The sequence below is a fragment of the Phoca vitulina genome, unplaced genomic scaffold (genome assembly GCF_004348235.1).
Source record: "Phoca vitulina isolate PV1807 unplaced genomic scaffold, GSC_HSeal_1.0 scaffold27, whole genome shotgun sequence".
NCBI lineage: Eukaryota > Metazoa > Chordata > Mammalia > Carnivora > Phocidae > Phoca > Phoca vitulina.
This window is the reverse complement of record NW_022589730.1, coordinates 5,530,855-5,540,055: the sequence shown is the minus strand read 5'-3', so window position 1 is coordinate 5,540,055 and position 9,201 is coordinate 5,530,855. Positions and strand designations below refer to the sequence as shown.

At 40.5% G+C, this 9,201-nt stretch overlaps 1 non-coding gene across 1 annotated transcript; it reads left to right on the top strand.

Annotated features, from left to right (window-relative positions):
* The first annotated feature begins 2,085 nt into the window (after positions 1-2,085).
* Positions 2,086-2,192, top strand: LOC116643863. The gene has a single exon (XR_004301645.1). It is a non-coding gene; the product is annotated as a U6 spliceosomal RNA (small nuclear RNA).
* The last annotated feature ends 7,009 nt before the right edge of the window (positions 2,193-9,201 follow it).

The following is a 9,201-nucleotide window of genomic DNA, read 5'->3' as shown; positions in this document are numbered from 1 at the left end:
CAGGGGCTTGCAGTGTCTTTAAAGACACATCATATGTCATCCACCTCTTCTACTTAATATTCTTCTGATCATGCTCACTTTAGACATGTATTTTTGCCCTTCAATAAGGCTAATCACAGCAAAACCACTCCTGGGAAGAACTCTCACTACCTTCTTGGCAGCAACTCTTCTTCCTGCAGCCAAGCAAGGAGTTACATCAGAAGTCCCAGAACTGGGTGAGTCATTCATATCTAGTGTTTGGGGCTGCTACAGTATGTTTTCAATGGTAACAAATGAATGTTACCTTAGGACACAAACATCTGTCTAAGGGCATTCTTTTAATCTCATACACATAATAACTTTTTGGAGATGTGGGAAAGAAATAGATTTACAACCCTGTAAAATTGGTCGGGTAGACTTGTATTTTCCCTGTCTCTAAGAATCACACCTGGTTGTACCTGTTATTGTCAGGAAAAGATGAGGAATGACAGGAGCAGTTAAGAATTGGTGTTAGCATAATTTCAGTTTTCACTTAAAGTGTTCTTCTGTATCATTCTCCAGCATTTTGACTTCCAGATCAAATTTAGTTTCTTATTACATGCATTCCATTTTAATATACAGAAAAAATATCAGTGTTGATAGAGTTTATAATGAAGAAGAGGTCTTACTTTTTTTGTCTTCAACAAAAAATTTGGAATATTTTTCTGCTCCTAAAATACATCTTTTTTTATCTAATAAAAATGCATGATTTATAGAGGATAAGTTTGAGTATTATGAAAAGAAAGTGCTATACATTTAGATTTTTTTTTCAGGATGTTTACAAAATTGAATTATCTTCATTCTACAAAAAGTTTCAAATTATAGCATTTGCTTTAGAAATGTGTCACCAAGAGCACCTGGGTGGCTCAATCAGTTAAGCATCTGCCTTCAGCTCAGGTCACGATCCCAGGTACTGGGCTCCCTGCTCAGCAGGGAGCCTTCTTCTCCCTCTGCCTGCCGCCTCCCCCTGCTTGTGCGCTCTCTCTCTCTCTGTGTCAAATAAATAAATAATTAAAAAAAAAAATAGAAGTGTGTCACTGAGACATCTTCCTGTATTGCTCCCAAGAATTTACATCATTGTGGGTTTTTGGAACAAGTGCAATCAGTTTCTGTGGCCTTTTCAGAATGCCGAAATCAAGTTTCTTGGTGATTTACGCTTTCTTATTTTTATGTAAATATCAAATATTCAGTCTCATGTGTAAAAGACAAGTGGATGTGGAAGAAGGTGGAGAAGCTCCTTTTTCAGCTACAGGGAGCCAAAAGGTCGCCTCATCAAGTGAAAAGCAGAGGGAAGCTGCACGCACAGCCGCGGCAGGATTAATATAAGGACTCTCCTCGCTGGGCAGCATCTTAAATTGAAGGTGTTCTCAGGTCACCGCGGCTAATGAGTCTTATTTACAGGAAGTCATTTAAGTACCGACTTAACTTCCACATCATGCAGAACTGTGCCTTGACCTACAAATGTAATAAATAAGAGTTGTCTCAATTTGTAATAGAAACTGGGGTTACAATGTATGTCCTGTGAACTCATTGAAGGAGCTGGTAGATGAGTAATTATTTCTTCCCCGGTGAACAAGAGGATGCCAGCCAGGAAAACCTACTCGGAGAGAAAAATCACATTCTTGAGTGCCCGACTGCTGGTCCCATCAGACATGTTAACCAAGCCAGAAATACATGTGTGAATATCACACCTGAACAACTGGATGAAAAGTGAAAAATGTTTGAACTACCTAAAGGTTTTATCTGTAAGAAATCAGGACTATTTTTATATCAGATTACCGAGGGTGCTTCCCACTTTGGGATGCTGTGGTGACCACTGACCAATGAGCTTTAAGGAAAAGAAGTAGAAGAAATAATAAAGGATGACAGCGAGAAACCTCCTGGATCCAGCTTTTGACCTCTGGGCAGGTATGATGACCATGCCCCTACCAACTATTCCGTGACTTGAGAGTCCCCTGGCAGCTGGGAGGGGGGAAAAGGCGATTGACAATCTTCTCCCTGTTATGTGAAGTGACAGCGTTCGGATAATTTCCATGGATAAGTTCGACCATTAGAAGTTATTTGGGAGTGCTCGCTTCGGCAGCACATATACTAAAATTGGAACGATACAGAGAAGATTAGCATGGCCCCTGCGCAAGGATGATACGCAAATTCGTGAAGCGTTCCATATTTTTTATATCTAAAACTAATGGTGTAATGTATGGGGATTAACATAACAATAAAAAAATTAAAAAACAAACAAACAAACAAAAAGAAGTTATTTGGGAGTCCTTAAGCTTCTCAAAAATTGGTTAGTCGTCACTTAGGAATGACTACAAATACTGTCAATAAACTAGATTTTTTACAACTGAGCTGAATTCCTTATCTTGTGTACGATATAACCTAGAATAATATTTTTCATTTATCTGAGAGGCAATTCTTACTGTTAAAATCTCAAAATTCTTCAAGCATCCTCTCCTCTGTACAACTTTGCTTAACTCTTACCTTTTGTCCTGCTCAGCAGAGTAAGACCCTTTCCCTCATCTTCTGTCTCCCTGTAGGGGGCCCACCTGTTAACAGAATTTATTACAATATAATACAATGATTTTGCTTGCTTCCTTTCTTAGACAAGCCTTTCCCTTGCAAGCTTGTTGTACAAACGCTGCTGGAATGAACTTGGGTGCTCAGCAGCGGAAATAATTATTTGAGTTGATGAGCCTGTGTTTTTTTCTGAAGACAACATAGTCATTTCCTTTTAATCTTACATTTTCTCAACATCTTGAGACTTTTCTCCTTTCTCAGATGTCATACTCCTGAGGATGTGGCGTATCCATGTGTGTGAGTACATGTGTGTGTTTACACATGCATGTGTGCCAAAGTAACTCTTCCCAGTGCCCTTCACTGCAAGTCTAGAAAATCAGTCCACGGGCTCCTACTTTTGAGTGTCCTACTCTGACGTGCACGTAAAAAGCCTGTGGGGCTTGTGTTCACCAGTGAGGGAATGAGATCCCAGTGTTCGCACGCACTAGCTCTCTATCCCTGGGAGGCCACTAACTGCTCTCAACGTGCATCGCACTTTGGCAAACAGGTGATGAAAGTTCATCGCCCACCTCAGAGACTCACTGTGATCTTACATGCGATAACTTTTGTGGAAATCCTTTATAAAATGAATCGCTTTATTAAAGTCAGAATTTTCTTCCGGCACAATCCTTTAGACATACTCATTCATCAATAATATGACTGCATTTAATTAGTATTTTCACTGCTGTATCCCCATTCTATTGAGAACTTTTCAAGGGCAGAGGTTCTGTTTCTATACCATGGCAGGGGCATGCGATGCATAGCAGATGATAAATACTTGTTGATGAACAGATACCCAAGACTATCACGAAAGAAAACTAAAGTGGAATGTTGTATTCCAGAGTAGATCATACAACTGAAATTTCTCCCCCTGCTCTGTAGCGCTAGCTTCCCTTGGAGTGACTGCAGAGGCCCCAAGAAATCCTCTGGATGCACAGATGCCCCCCGTTCCCTGTGAAAGGGCCCCGCGGTACCAGTCCTCGGTCAAGTGGGAGGATCAGCCAGCAAGTAACATCTACTTAATTTCCAATCTACCTAATTTAATTATATTCAGCTATATGATTTGTGGTTTATTAAAATATATTTAATTAATTTCGGGCGCCTGGGTGGCTCAGATGGTTGGGTGTCTGCCTTCGGCTCAGGTCATGATCCCAGGGTCCTGGGATCGAGTCCCACATCGGGCTCCCTGCTCCTTGGGAGCCTGCTTCTCTCTCTCTCTCTCTCTGTGTGTCTCTCATGAATAAATAAATAAAATCTTTAAAAAAAAATAAAATAAATAAAATAAAATATATTTAATTAGTTTCATAACCTTAATTAGGATGGTAGTACTTTTATTTTATTTTATTTTTTAAGATTTTATTTATTTATTTGACAGAGAGACACAGCGAGAGAAGGAACACAAGCAGGGGGTGTGGGAGAGGAAGAAACAGGCTTCCCGCTGAGCAGGGAGCCTGATGCGGGGACCCTGGGATCATGACCTGAGCCGAAGGCAGACGCTTAATGACTCAGCCACCCAGGCACCCCAGGATAGTAGGTAGTACTTTCAATTACCCCCTGCCAACATGCAGTGCCCTTTATGGGTACTTCATGTGAATTTTGGAAGCGATTTTGAGGAGGGTCACACTAGATGATTAAAAAGAAAGCAGAAATTTCACAAGTTAAACTACTCAGACCGAATGGTTCAGTAGCAGCTGCAGAAAGAGTTGTGATGAGGAGATAAAGTGAGAGTTAACTAGAAAGAGGTGTTAGAAGAAAACCCAGCAGTGACGACGTCTGGGCTTACAGTGAATGATCACAGAAGTAGGTCACTGAGCATGTGGATCAAAGACACTATTTCCTCCATCTACAGCAGAGAATATTGCTAAAGGAGGGAGAAGACAAATCCTGAAAAACGATGAAAATCTGCAGATTATATAAACCCTTCTAGTTTATCCCCAGGTAGTTGAGATGACACTGGACATTTTACTTCATGTTTGAAAACCTGAGATCCAGCGGCTGTTCCCAAATTCAGTTACATATATGCGTACATGCTGTCCAACTGATTCTAGGAACTAATTATCTAGCATCTATCATATGTGCCTTTGATATGTTAGGAATAAAGCGATAGGTAATAGCATACTATTTTAGTCATAAAGAAACTTCAAAACGTATCAGAAACAGAGATTACCAACACCTGGTGAGGCACATTGTATTTTTGCTACAAAATGACATTTACCGCAGTGGTTTCCAAATGAGCTGATCATTAAGAACCATTGGGCAGTTAATCAAAAATACGGATTTCTTTTGTCACACCCAAGATCTGCGGAAATTTCATAGAAGAGTAGACATTAAGATGCAAGTAAACTCTTAAAAACCCCAAATCAACCATAACAGGATGGGACAGAGCCATGAAATAAATTGTAAAGCCTTTGTGCAAAATGGACAATAATAAATATTAAAGACAAAATGTAGTGAAAAGTGGGGGTGTTTATGTAGAAAATAACTAGGTTATAAAAAGATTTGGAAGTTCACACCCAGCTATTTGGAATCTAAGGTAATGTGGAGCCGCTGAAGACTTGAGAACATTGAGTCCCTGGGACAAGACTGTGTTTAGCAAAGTCCCAGTAATGATAGTGTCAGCAATGAATGGGAGAATGAGAGACACTGCAGAGACTTGGTGTGATTTTCAATGGCCTGGGTGGACACTATGACAGCTGGAATCTGTTTAAAGGCGTGGTACATGGGCATTACTGGAGAGGTTGACAGGAAGAATATCCGGAATGATTGATAGGATGAGGGGGAGAAAAGACCCTATGATTTGAACTTCCCAGAGTGTGCTAGGATGATTGCATTAAGTCCACTAAGGGATAGGTGAAGGAGACAGAATGATAAATTCAGAATTGAGTATTTTATATGTGTCTAGTGCTCATACATGGTATTCACATGGAGGTGTGTGGCAAAAAACTGTATTGGTCAGTTCAAGAGAGATGAAGACTAGAAATAGAAATTTGGACATCAAATTTATTAAGATGCAAGATGAAGCAATGAGGGTCACTGTGATGAGTAGGAGAGGTCAGGAAGGAAATCAAAGAAGAGAAAAGTTTGGGATAAAACTGGCTTAGAAGAAGTTGAGGCTGAGAAGGAGAATCAGACCATCAGCAGTGTGTATTGGCATGCACAGAAAGGGTGATAATAGTGAAAAGCACTATGAACAACTGTATTGAAGAGTAAGCCTCCCTAGAATTTGGGAATTAGGAAGTAAAGGAAGCACTTTTTTTCCCGAGCTTTATTCAGATATAATCAGTATAACTTATGTAAGCTTATGGTGTCCAATGTGATGATTTCATACATGTACATATTGCAAAATGTTTACCACAGGAAGGTCAGTTAGCACATCCCTTACCTGATATAATTACCATTTCGTTATTGCTATGGTGAGAAAGTTTAAAATCTACTTTCATGGCAACTTTCAAGTGTACAGTGTGGTCTTATTAACCATGTGGTACCCTAGATGCCCCAAACTTACCTTGAAACTGGGAATTTGTCCCTTCTGACCAATATCTCTTTATTTCTCACGCTGCCTTCCACCCCTAACCCGCCGGGCCATGGGAACCCCTGTTCTACTCTCTGCCTCTATGAGCTGCCTTTTAGATTCCCTACATGAAGAAGAACACACAGCATTTGTCTTTGTCTGACTCACTTCACTGGGAGTTCTGTGGCTGTGAGAAATGTTGATGGTTTTTCCTACTCAGAATCCGGTCCCTTTTCTGCAGGTACTACTTCGATGACGTTCTTTGGATAACCTTTTTTCTAAGCCACAGTGGGTGGCAGTGTTAAATGCTGGACACATACCAAATGCTAACCAATCAGCATCTCTCCGAAATGTGACTCCTGAGTGAGAGACATTGAACATGATTGGAGAAGGTTCCTCCTTAGAAAGATCCCATGCAGAGAGTGTCTGAATTATTGCTGCTTAGACCCCCCACACCTCCCTTTTCTATCTTTTCTGATATGATATGGCCAGCTACCTCATTTTCTTCCAGTAAAGTCCTCTTCTGCTTAATGTGTCAGATTCCATTTCTGTTACTTGCAGTCATAAAATTACAAGTGATCTAGAAATTAATATAAGTAGCCTGACACATAACAGAACAAAGATTTTAAAGTGTCTGAGCTGAGCTGGGTAAACAATAAATGAGGATGGTTCTGTGCTGATCTGGAAGACAAGACAGCCACTGCCTTTAGTATGCTAAAAGGGTCTTAGTCATGGAAATTCAACATGCGGAACTGGATTGGTTAAATACTGCAGCTTCAGAAAGGCCCAGCATCCAAGAAACAAGATGTGGTTGAAACTGGCAGTCTGATAACAAATAAGAAAGTACTGTGTTTTTTTTTAAAGATTTAATTTATTTATTTAGAGAGAGAGAGTGAGCGTGTGCTAGCAGGGGGAGGGGCAGAGGGAAAGGGAGAATCTCAATCAGACTCTGCACTGTGCAGAGCCTGCCCGATGTCGGGTTTGATCTCATGACCCTGAGATCATGACCTGAGCCGAATCAAGAGTCAGACGCTCAACCGACTGAGCCACCCAGGCGCCCCAGAAAGTACTTTTATTCAAAGTTAGGAATTCCTACCTCTAGCCAATGATCCAAGATTCCTGAGAGTCAGATATGAAAACTTAGAGAGAAGGAAAAATGAATTCTCTGCTCCAAGCTGAAGTTAGAGACGGAAAAGCAGGGATGGGGGTGATAGGCACCAAGCCCGGGCAGAACCGTCCCTCCATGCCCTCCGCCCGGCTCAGCTGTGCAGCTAGGAGAGGATGACCTCACCTGGGTGCAGGTGCCCTGGCAGTGACGCCACCTTTCTGCTTCCTGAGGAGCCAAAGGAATGTGTGTGAATGAAGAAGAAAATAAACCCAGTGGTTCCCAAAGGGGAAACGTGCTCATTCACTAAGCGTCTGCTGAGAGCCAGTGGACACTCAGATAGGTCGTGGGGGCTTTCCTGACCCTCTCTCATCATCTCTGTCAATCCCCCAAAGACAACCCTACTTATCGCCATGTTTTATACTCTAGCGTCTCTCCTGGACAAGCTGATGGCTTTCTGCTTTCAAAAACATGATCGATTTTAGTCCCCCTTATGCAGCAATTCCGGAGCTGCCGCTACTGAGTGGATGCTCTGGGTAAGTCCAGGGGTCTCTTCAGGGAAGGCACCGCCTCTCCTGGACCCCTCCTGGGCGTGGGGCCAGGGGTGTTGGGGAGTGTGCACCCATGAACGCAGAATCGCACTGCAATATCATGTGGTCCAATATGTAACCCAGCCTTGGGGGAAATAAAAAATCTCTTGGAGAAAGTGACATCGGGGCAAGATGTAAAGGATGCATTGGAATTACTCAAGGAGGGGGTCTGGGAGAAGAGGAATGTGTTTAAAGCAAAAGAACGGCAGGTATGCAAAGGAAACTCATAAAAACCACTCTGAGAAAACAAGAACACACCCATATGAAGTAACAGTGTGTGATCTAAATGGCAAAATAAAAAAAAGAGTTTGCTTTTCTAAGTATAGCAAGTTCATACAAAAGGACCAAATAATGTAAGAAACATTATCTGATCAAGAACAACAGTTAAACAGGAAAGTTTACCTTACTAGAAAATGTTAAATAATTTTTTTCAATGTAATAAGTTATGTTTACCCTACAAGGAAATGTTATTTAATTTTGTGTCAAGTAATACAATTCCCTCACTAGAGACAGTTATTCTGTGATATATAATGATAAAATTCTATGTTCACATAGGTATTTATATTCTTTTTCTTCTTGCCTATTGTATTTTATATTTTATACGTTCATTATTATGCATTATTCTTATATTTTATGGTAATGATCATTTCAACTGGATTTTGATTTAGAAGATAGACAGAAGTATAGTTTGCATTTTATTGTGTTACAATAAATGCATTTATAACTCATTGCCAGCTTGGAATTCCACATTTTATATAGGTACTAGTCATTCTTTTGTTTGGAAACTCTATTTATCAATACACTTCTTAGTGTACCATTTCATTTCGTTTTCCAGCCAGGCTTTAGTATTTTCAGTTTTTTCTCCTTTCAGTTCTTGGTGTCTCATGGGTCTCTGCACACCTTGTATCTCCTTCTCCTATCAGACAGGGTCTCTTGACTTCACGGAAAAGAGCAGCAACTTTGGAGCTAGAGAGACACAGGATCCTTTTCTGTCTCCACGTCTTATTGGATGATCCTAGGGAATAATACTTAAGTTATGTCAAGTTTACTTTCCTCTATTCCCATAAGTAAATACTTCTCCTTTCACATAACTGGACACTTTCTGCTGGGATTAAAAGTTTGTACATCCTGTTGAGAAAATCAACTTTGGAGAAGATAACCTGCAGAAATCAAAGCACTGATAGATCATAAATATGTGAAAATAGAAATACTTCTCCCTTCACATAACTGGACACTTTCTGCTGGGTTTAAAAGTTTGTACATCCTGTTGAGAAAATCAACTTTGGAAAAGATAACCTGCAGAAATCAAAGCACTGATGGATCATAAATATGTGAAAATAGAAATACTTCTCCCTTCACATAAGTGGACAATTTCTGCTGGGATCAAAAGTTTGTACACCCTGTTGAGAAAATCAACT